The following is a 7,061-nucleotide window of genomic DNA, read 5'->3' on the forward strand; positions in this document are numbered from 1 at the left end:
TTCTAATACCTGCAAATATACTTTGGCTTCCCTTATGTCGAATCTATAAATTTGGGTTGAATACTCTACCCTCAAAAACTATCACGATCCCATATACTTGTGAGTTATCAGTGACCGGTGGGATCGCCATGCAGCATGACGCTTCCGAATGCAAAGATCTGTCCGGGGACAAACATATCCACGGTGCGGATTCTGTTGCTGATGACGATGCGAGCCATCAATCCTTCTCGCGATCCTGCTGCGGAGCTCTTAATGAAAGCACCAATGTCGGTCAAAACCGGCCGATCTCGAGTAGGGGGTCCGAAGTGTGGATCTAGGGTCGTTGGGTAACAATAGGATGGGACGGTGTTTTACCCAGGTCCAGGCCGTCTTGATGGACGTAAACTCTATGTCTTGCTCTTGCTGTTATTGATGAGATAGTACAAAGTACAAGGTTGATCAACTTCAAGATTGATATTGTGGTCTAAACCCTAATCATAATGAGCTTGATCTGTCCTATGAGCCATGACACCCCGGCTTATATAGATACCTGGGGTGTCAGGATTTACACAAGGTTGGTTACAACACAGAAGGAATATGCCAATTTCTACATCTCCTTGAACTACACATCAAGTCTTCGGAAGAGTCTGTACTAGTTCCAACACTTCCGTCAACGGCTGAACATGCCAGAGAGTCTGGTCCATGAAGGCAAGTGGGCCTCTCAAGGACCCCCTAATCTTAGACCCCAACACTTATACTAACAAATCTCCCAAAGTTTTGATTAGTTTTATGTGATTGAAGCTTTCAAGTTTTTGGTGCTATCTCGATGGACAAAGGAATAAGGAGCGGAAAGAGCCTAAGCATGGGGATGCCCAAGGCACCCCAAGGTAATATTCTAGGAAGATGCAAGCGTTTAAGCTTAGGGATGCCATGGAAGGCATCCCCTCTTTTGTCTCAATCCATCAGTATGTCACTTGGAGCTACATTTTTATTCATCACATGATATGAGTTTTGCATGGAGCATCGTTTGCTCTTGTTTGCTTTTATTTTTAGTTTGCCACAATCATTATTTGATGGGCACACCTACTTGAGAGAGAGGCACTTTCATCATTATTTGCTAGAAAAATCAATGTGCTTCACTTATATCTTTTGAGCTTAGCAACTCCTCCACTACTTCACTTATATCTTTTTGAGCACGGTGGCATATAAATTTTATTAAAATATTTCCACTGTCGTTCTTCACTTATATTTGTTTGAGAATGAATGAATAGTAACTATAATTTTCATGGGTCATAAGGCTAGTCAAAAAATAATAGTTATTCAATGAGTGATATCAAAACTATAGTTTAGCACACAAAGAGAAATTGTGGGTTAATGATATTGATGTGGTAAAATGAAAAGGGTTCGAGTGCATCTTTGCTGATTTGTATAAGTATCGGAACTAAGAGGTGTTAATTTATTGTTTGTGTGAATATTAAAATGGCATGGTGGGGATGATTGAGCATTTCTATTCTTTGTTAAAATCCTAGTGTTGTTTTGGGTCAGAGGCGCACGATGGTTAACTCCTCGCAACCCACTCCCTCGGGGCATGCGAATAGTGATTTGATTTGTGATAAAACTAATAAAACTTTGCAATAAGTATATGAGTTCTTCATGACTAATGTGAAACCATGGACATACGCAACCTCACCTCCTCATATTTTGCTAGCCTCTTCGGTACTCTGCATTACCGATTCTCAGCTTGACGATCGATGAAAACGTTGTCGGTGCGTCCAAACCCCGTGGCATGATGCACTCTGTCACACATAAGCCTTCTTATATCTTCCTCAAAATGGCCATTATATCAACCTATTATGGCATTTCCGTAGCCATTCCAAGATATATTGCCATGGAAATTCCAATGTTACATCATATGACTACTTCGTTCATCCTAATATTGATTTTCATGATCATATAGATGTGACATAGTATTTGTGGCAAAGCCACTGTTCATCATATTGCAGATACATGTAATGCTAGATCATTGCACATCCGGTACACTGCCAGAGGCATTCATATTGAGTCATATTGCTTCATAGTTCTTCATATCAAGTTTTCACTGAGTTGTAAGTAAATTAAAGTGTGATGATCATCATTATTAGAGCATTGTCCAAATGAGGAAATAAAAATGGGGAAGGGCAAATGGGCCCACCATAAAAAAATGATGAGAGGCAAAGAGAGAAGGAACATTTCTACTATGCTTTACCACACTTGTGCCTCAAAGTGGCACCTTGTTCTTCATATAGAGAGTCTCATGTTATGTCATTTTCATATGCTAGTGGGAATCACTTTTTCATTATTATAAACTTGGCTTGTATATTCCGTTGACGGGTTTCCTCAAATGCCTAAGGTCTTCATGGGCAAGCAACTTGGATGCACACCCCACTAAGCTTCAGTTGAGATTCATACACTTATAGCTCTAGCGTATCATTTGCATGACAATCCCTACTCCTTTGCATTGACATCTACCGATGGGCACCTCCATAGCCCATCGGTACGCCTAGTTGATGTGAGACTATCTTCTCCACTTTTAATCCATGAGAGTGAACCATGGTGTCGGTGCACCGAAGACTGGGGTCTCTTATGCCCAAGACATGTGCACGGGCGCCAGCAACCCCTTTGATGACAAGGCACGATGAAGGCTGGCAGGAAGACTAACCTCCAAATTAACCAAGGCCACGCCCCTCCAAGGGTGTGAGAATAAGTCCAAGCTCCAAGGCCCTGGCAAGCCCCTCTTGTCGGGAAGACATCCAAGGCCCCGACAAGCCCTTCTTGCTGTGAAGACGCCCAACGCCCCAACAAGCCTTCCTTGCTGGGAAAGCATTCAAGGCCCCGGCAAGTCCTCCTTGCCGGGAAGATAGACAAGGCCCCGACAAGCTTTCCTTGCCGGGAAGGTAGACTAGGCCAGTGGCGAGGGCACCAGCCCGGCAAGCCCCATTCACGGCCAGGTGTTCCCTCCTGCCATAGTGCCACCGACTACCATTGCGCCAGCGCATCCCTCATGCGTCGGCACAACACCCAGGTGTCGAAACACCTGGGTACGTGTCGATACCATCCTGATGCGACACAGGAGACTGGCGAATCATTTACTGCCCCTGACACAGGGGTAGATAGATAGCGGTGAACCCCGTTCACTGTACAGCTCGTGAACCCACTATTGAGCATTGTTGGTGATCCCTTTGCCTATAAAAGGAGGCCCAAGGGTCAATTCTAAGGGGTTAGACAGTTCGGGTATTGGCCAATAGGCAATCACTGTAGCCAGTAATCCTACAATAAGCACCTAATACAACAAACAAAGCACGTGTAGGGTTTTACGCACTAAGCAGCCTGAACCTGGGTAAAAAATGCTCCCAGTGCTGATCGCTAGCTATGCTCTTGGCGCCACCCCTCTCCCCGCTGAACGATCAAGGGATGCGTGGAGGTTCCCCCAAGCGCACCATTCCCCGACATCTTTTGCGCGCCAGGTAGGGGATGAGAGCATTTGCGCTAAAATCTGAGCAAGCTCTGCGCCGGATTTTTAGGTGTTGAGCGCACCACCGTAGTTCCCCCAAAGCGGGACACAACGATGGTTGCTCCACTCTGCTATGGCCTCCTAGCGCTTGCGCGGGAGCGCTGCTGCATAAGCGCGGGCCAAGGAAGTGGAGACCCCAAGTTTGACGCCATCAGGCTGATGCGCCGCTCCAGGACAGTACGTTGCTGTCGAGGGTGTGCCTCGGGGCTTCGGCGAGGCCTCCAGCGCATACTCCGGCGTAAGCACCTCTGTGGAGTGATGCATAGCCATCGAGGATGCGCCAGTAGGTCCCGAAGCCCCGACATGCACTCGAACGGAAACGTTTTCTCCCATGGAAGTGTCGCCTCGCCGCCAAAGGTGCGCTCGGGTGCTCCGCCAGCATGGCCTGGCCAAAAATATAAAAATGTGTTACACCCCGACAAACCCCTTTCCCCCGCGATGGTCAAAGACTATCGACAAGAACCTTGCCGGCGAGGAGGTTGCCGGGGGGGAGGGGGTATAACATCTGGCTTGCCGGGGATCTGAGGTCCCGGAAAAAGATTCAGGCGCCGCGCAAAGAAGTGCCGCGGTACGACAGATAAGTGACAAAAAACTCTAGATGAGATTTTTGAGTAGATAGATTGTTTCCCTTCTAGAAATCAAGATCTTTGTATGAGAAAACTGCGTGCGGAAGGAACCTTGCTAGGTTCAGTGCACCTTGGTTCTGTTTCGAGCTCGTTCGACGACCTGAACGGCCACAAAGCGCCTTAACACTATTTCAAACTTGCTCAACAGCCCAAGCGGCTACGCAACATCTTATTTCGCCTCGAGCCGCGCTCGACGATTTAACGGTTCCACTCAGTGCGACAAGGAGTCTTGCCGGTAACGACCCCTCCGGCGAACTGCTAAGGATACGTTCCTCAAAGCACTAGCGACAGGAGTAGTTAAGCCGACAAGCTTCCCGAAAACGCAAGGGGTATCATACAAAAAGGGGGATTATACAAAAGGGAAACGATATTTCATTCATTTGTTTGAGGCAAACTCAGACATATTATATGGATGATTTTACTACTCTAACCTATGATACTGTCTTTAACGAGGGACACTGCTTGTTGGATAGAAGTTCAAGAAGACAAAAAACTGCGAGCCCCCCTGCGCAACCTAGCATGGCTCCTCTTGGACCAGCACCGCGCACAGGAGAATGGGGCCAGAGGACAGAGCAACTAGAAGGGATGAAGAAGCCGGAGACCGCGAGCACGCCTCCTCCTAAAAGACGAGGCATCGATGCCGGCTCTGGCAAGATAACCTCGTCGGACGGGGAGAGGCATGAGCTGGGCCTGGTGGTGCGGTCGCTGGTCAATTAGAGCTCGGGGTGTCGTGCTCCGACTTGACACCCCGAGATTCTGACCCACCGCGAGTGCCGACACCACCTTTGTCCTCCTCGTCACTATTGCTCGAGGAGGGACATTCGGTGCCGCTCGTGCTCTCTTCGCAACAGCCGAGACACACACCTGAGTGCCCATAAAACTTGACGGATAGCATATCGTCCTCCACCACCTTGAAGCGGAGGATGCCCATCCCCGAGACTGTGGGCGCGGGCGAAGTCCTTCCAGCCACGCCCGAGCAACATGGAGCGGCGTTTCAGGTACTCCACGTTTACCTGCATGGCATCGTGAGAGCAGCTGTACGCCTGCAACCACAAGACAGGGGGCTTGACGGCCTCCATTGCCTTGGCAAAGGGGTGAGGGAGCTGCTGGTGGCCTCGAAGAACGCCGCACAGCTCCACGAGGAACTCCAGCGCCGTCCCGTCCGAGTGCCCACCTCATGAAGGAGAAGGTGGCTCCGAGGGAGTAGGTGGGGGTGATGGAGTAGCATCCCACCTTCCACGGCCACGACCTTTGGGGAGACCGCGATCCAAGCCCCTCCGGCACCTCGGGGGCTCGAGCTGCCCTCCACTGTTGCGGCTCCTGAAGTTGTGGCATGATCCGAACGGGATCATCTCGCCGCCCTGGCGGCTGATGGTGGCTGCCCTCGTCCCTTAACCATGATTAGGGGCGAGCGCCACCTGAAGCTAAGGAAGACACTGCAGAAAGGGTTGGGGGTGCTATGCGTTTCAAGAGTTGGATGGATGAGGAAAATCCCCTCGCAAACCTCCTAATTTATAGGGCGAGGCACGGGGTTTAGACCTCCTCACTCTAGAAACAGTCGCCCCTCTCGCCCAATCGCCCATGATCACGGGCGAACAGGGAGCCGCCCTGCTGCACCAATGCATGCAGGGGCAGGCCCTGCCACAACTGCCTCTTTTAAGGCCATGATCGCCACTTGCCCGACCGTTACTGCGCATGCCTCGCGCGTGGCAGAAGCGTTTCTGGAGGTGGGACGACCACTGTGCGCATGCCTCTCCATTTCATGCGTCTGATGCACGACGTGGGGAAAAGACCACCGACAATGGGTCCGAACTACAAGATAACCTATCACAGAGGCCCGTGCACCACTTCGGGCCTGGCCCAACAACGCCTCGCATGCGTGTATGGCCCATGCCCGGGGGCTCCTATCGGTGCACTGAAGACTGGGGTCTCCTGTGCCCCAGGCTTGTGCACGGGCGCCGGCAACCCCTTTGACGGCAAGGCACGACGAAGGCTGGCAGGAAGACTAACCCCCAAATTCACCAAGGCCACACCCCTCCAAGGGTGTGAGGAATAAGTCCAAGCTTCAAGGCCCCGACAAGCCCGTCTTGCCGGGAAGACATCCAAGGCCCCGACAAGCCCTTCTTGCTGTGAAGACGCCCAACGCCCCAACAAGCCTTCCTTGCTGGGAAAGCATTCAAGGCCCCGGCAAGTCCTCCTTGCCGGGAAGATAGACAAGGCCCCGACAAGCTTTCCTTGCCGGGAAGGTAGACTAGGCCACTGGCGAGGGCACCAGCCCCGCAAGCCCCATTCGCCGCCAGGTGTTCCCTCCTGCCACAATGCCGCCGACTACCAAAGCGCCAGCGCATCCCTCATGCGCCAACACAACACCCAGGTGGCGAAACACCTGGGTATGTGTCGATACCATCGTGATGTGAGACAGAAGACTGGCGAAGCATTTACTGCCCCTGACACAGCGGTAGATAGATAGCGGTGAACCCTGTTCACTTTACAGCTCGTGAACCAGGTGTTGAGCACTGTTGGTGACCTCTTTGCCTATAAAAGAAGGCCCAAGGCTCGGTTCTAAGGGGTTAGACACTTCGGGCATTGGCCAACATGCAATCACTCTAGCATGTAATCCTATAGTGAGCACCTAATACAAGAAACAAAGCAGGAGTAGGGTTTTACGCACTAAGCGGTCCGAACCTGGGTAAAAACGTTCCCGGTGCTGATCGCTAGCTCTGCTCTTGGCGCCACCCCTCTCCCCGTTGAAAGATCAAGGGATCCTTGCAGGTTCCCATAGGTGTCATTCCCCGACACATGGACACATTTTCTGTCATCGCAAGTCTCTATTCCGCCATGATCTCATCTCGAGATCCCTACCGACACCGTGCCAGAGGGGGGACCGATCATGGAGGGTCTCTTCA

This window comes from Hordeum vulgare, chromosome 3H, assembly GCF_904849725.1.
Source record: "Hordeum vulgare subsp. vulgare chromosome 3H, MorexV3_pseudomolecules_assembly, whole genome shotgun sequence".
Classification (NCBI taxonomy): Eukaryota; Viridiplantae; Streptophyta; class Magnoliopsida; order Poales; family Poaceae; genus Hordeum; species Hordeum vulgare.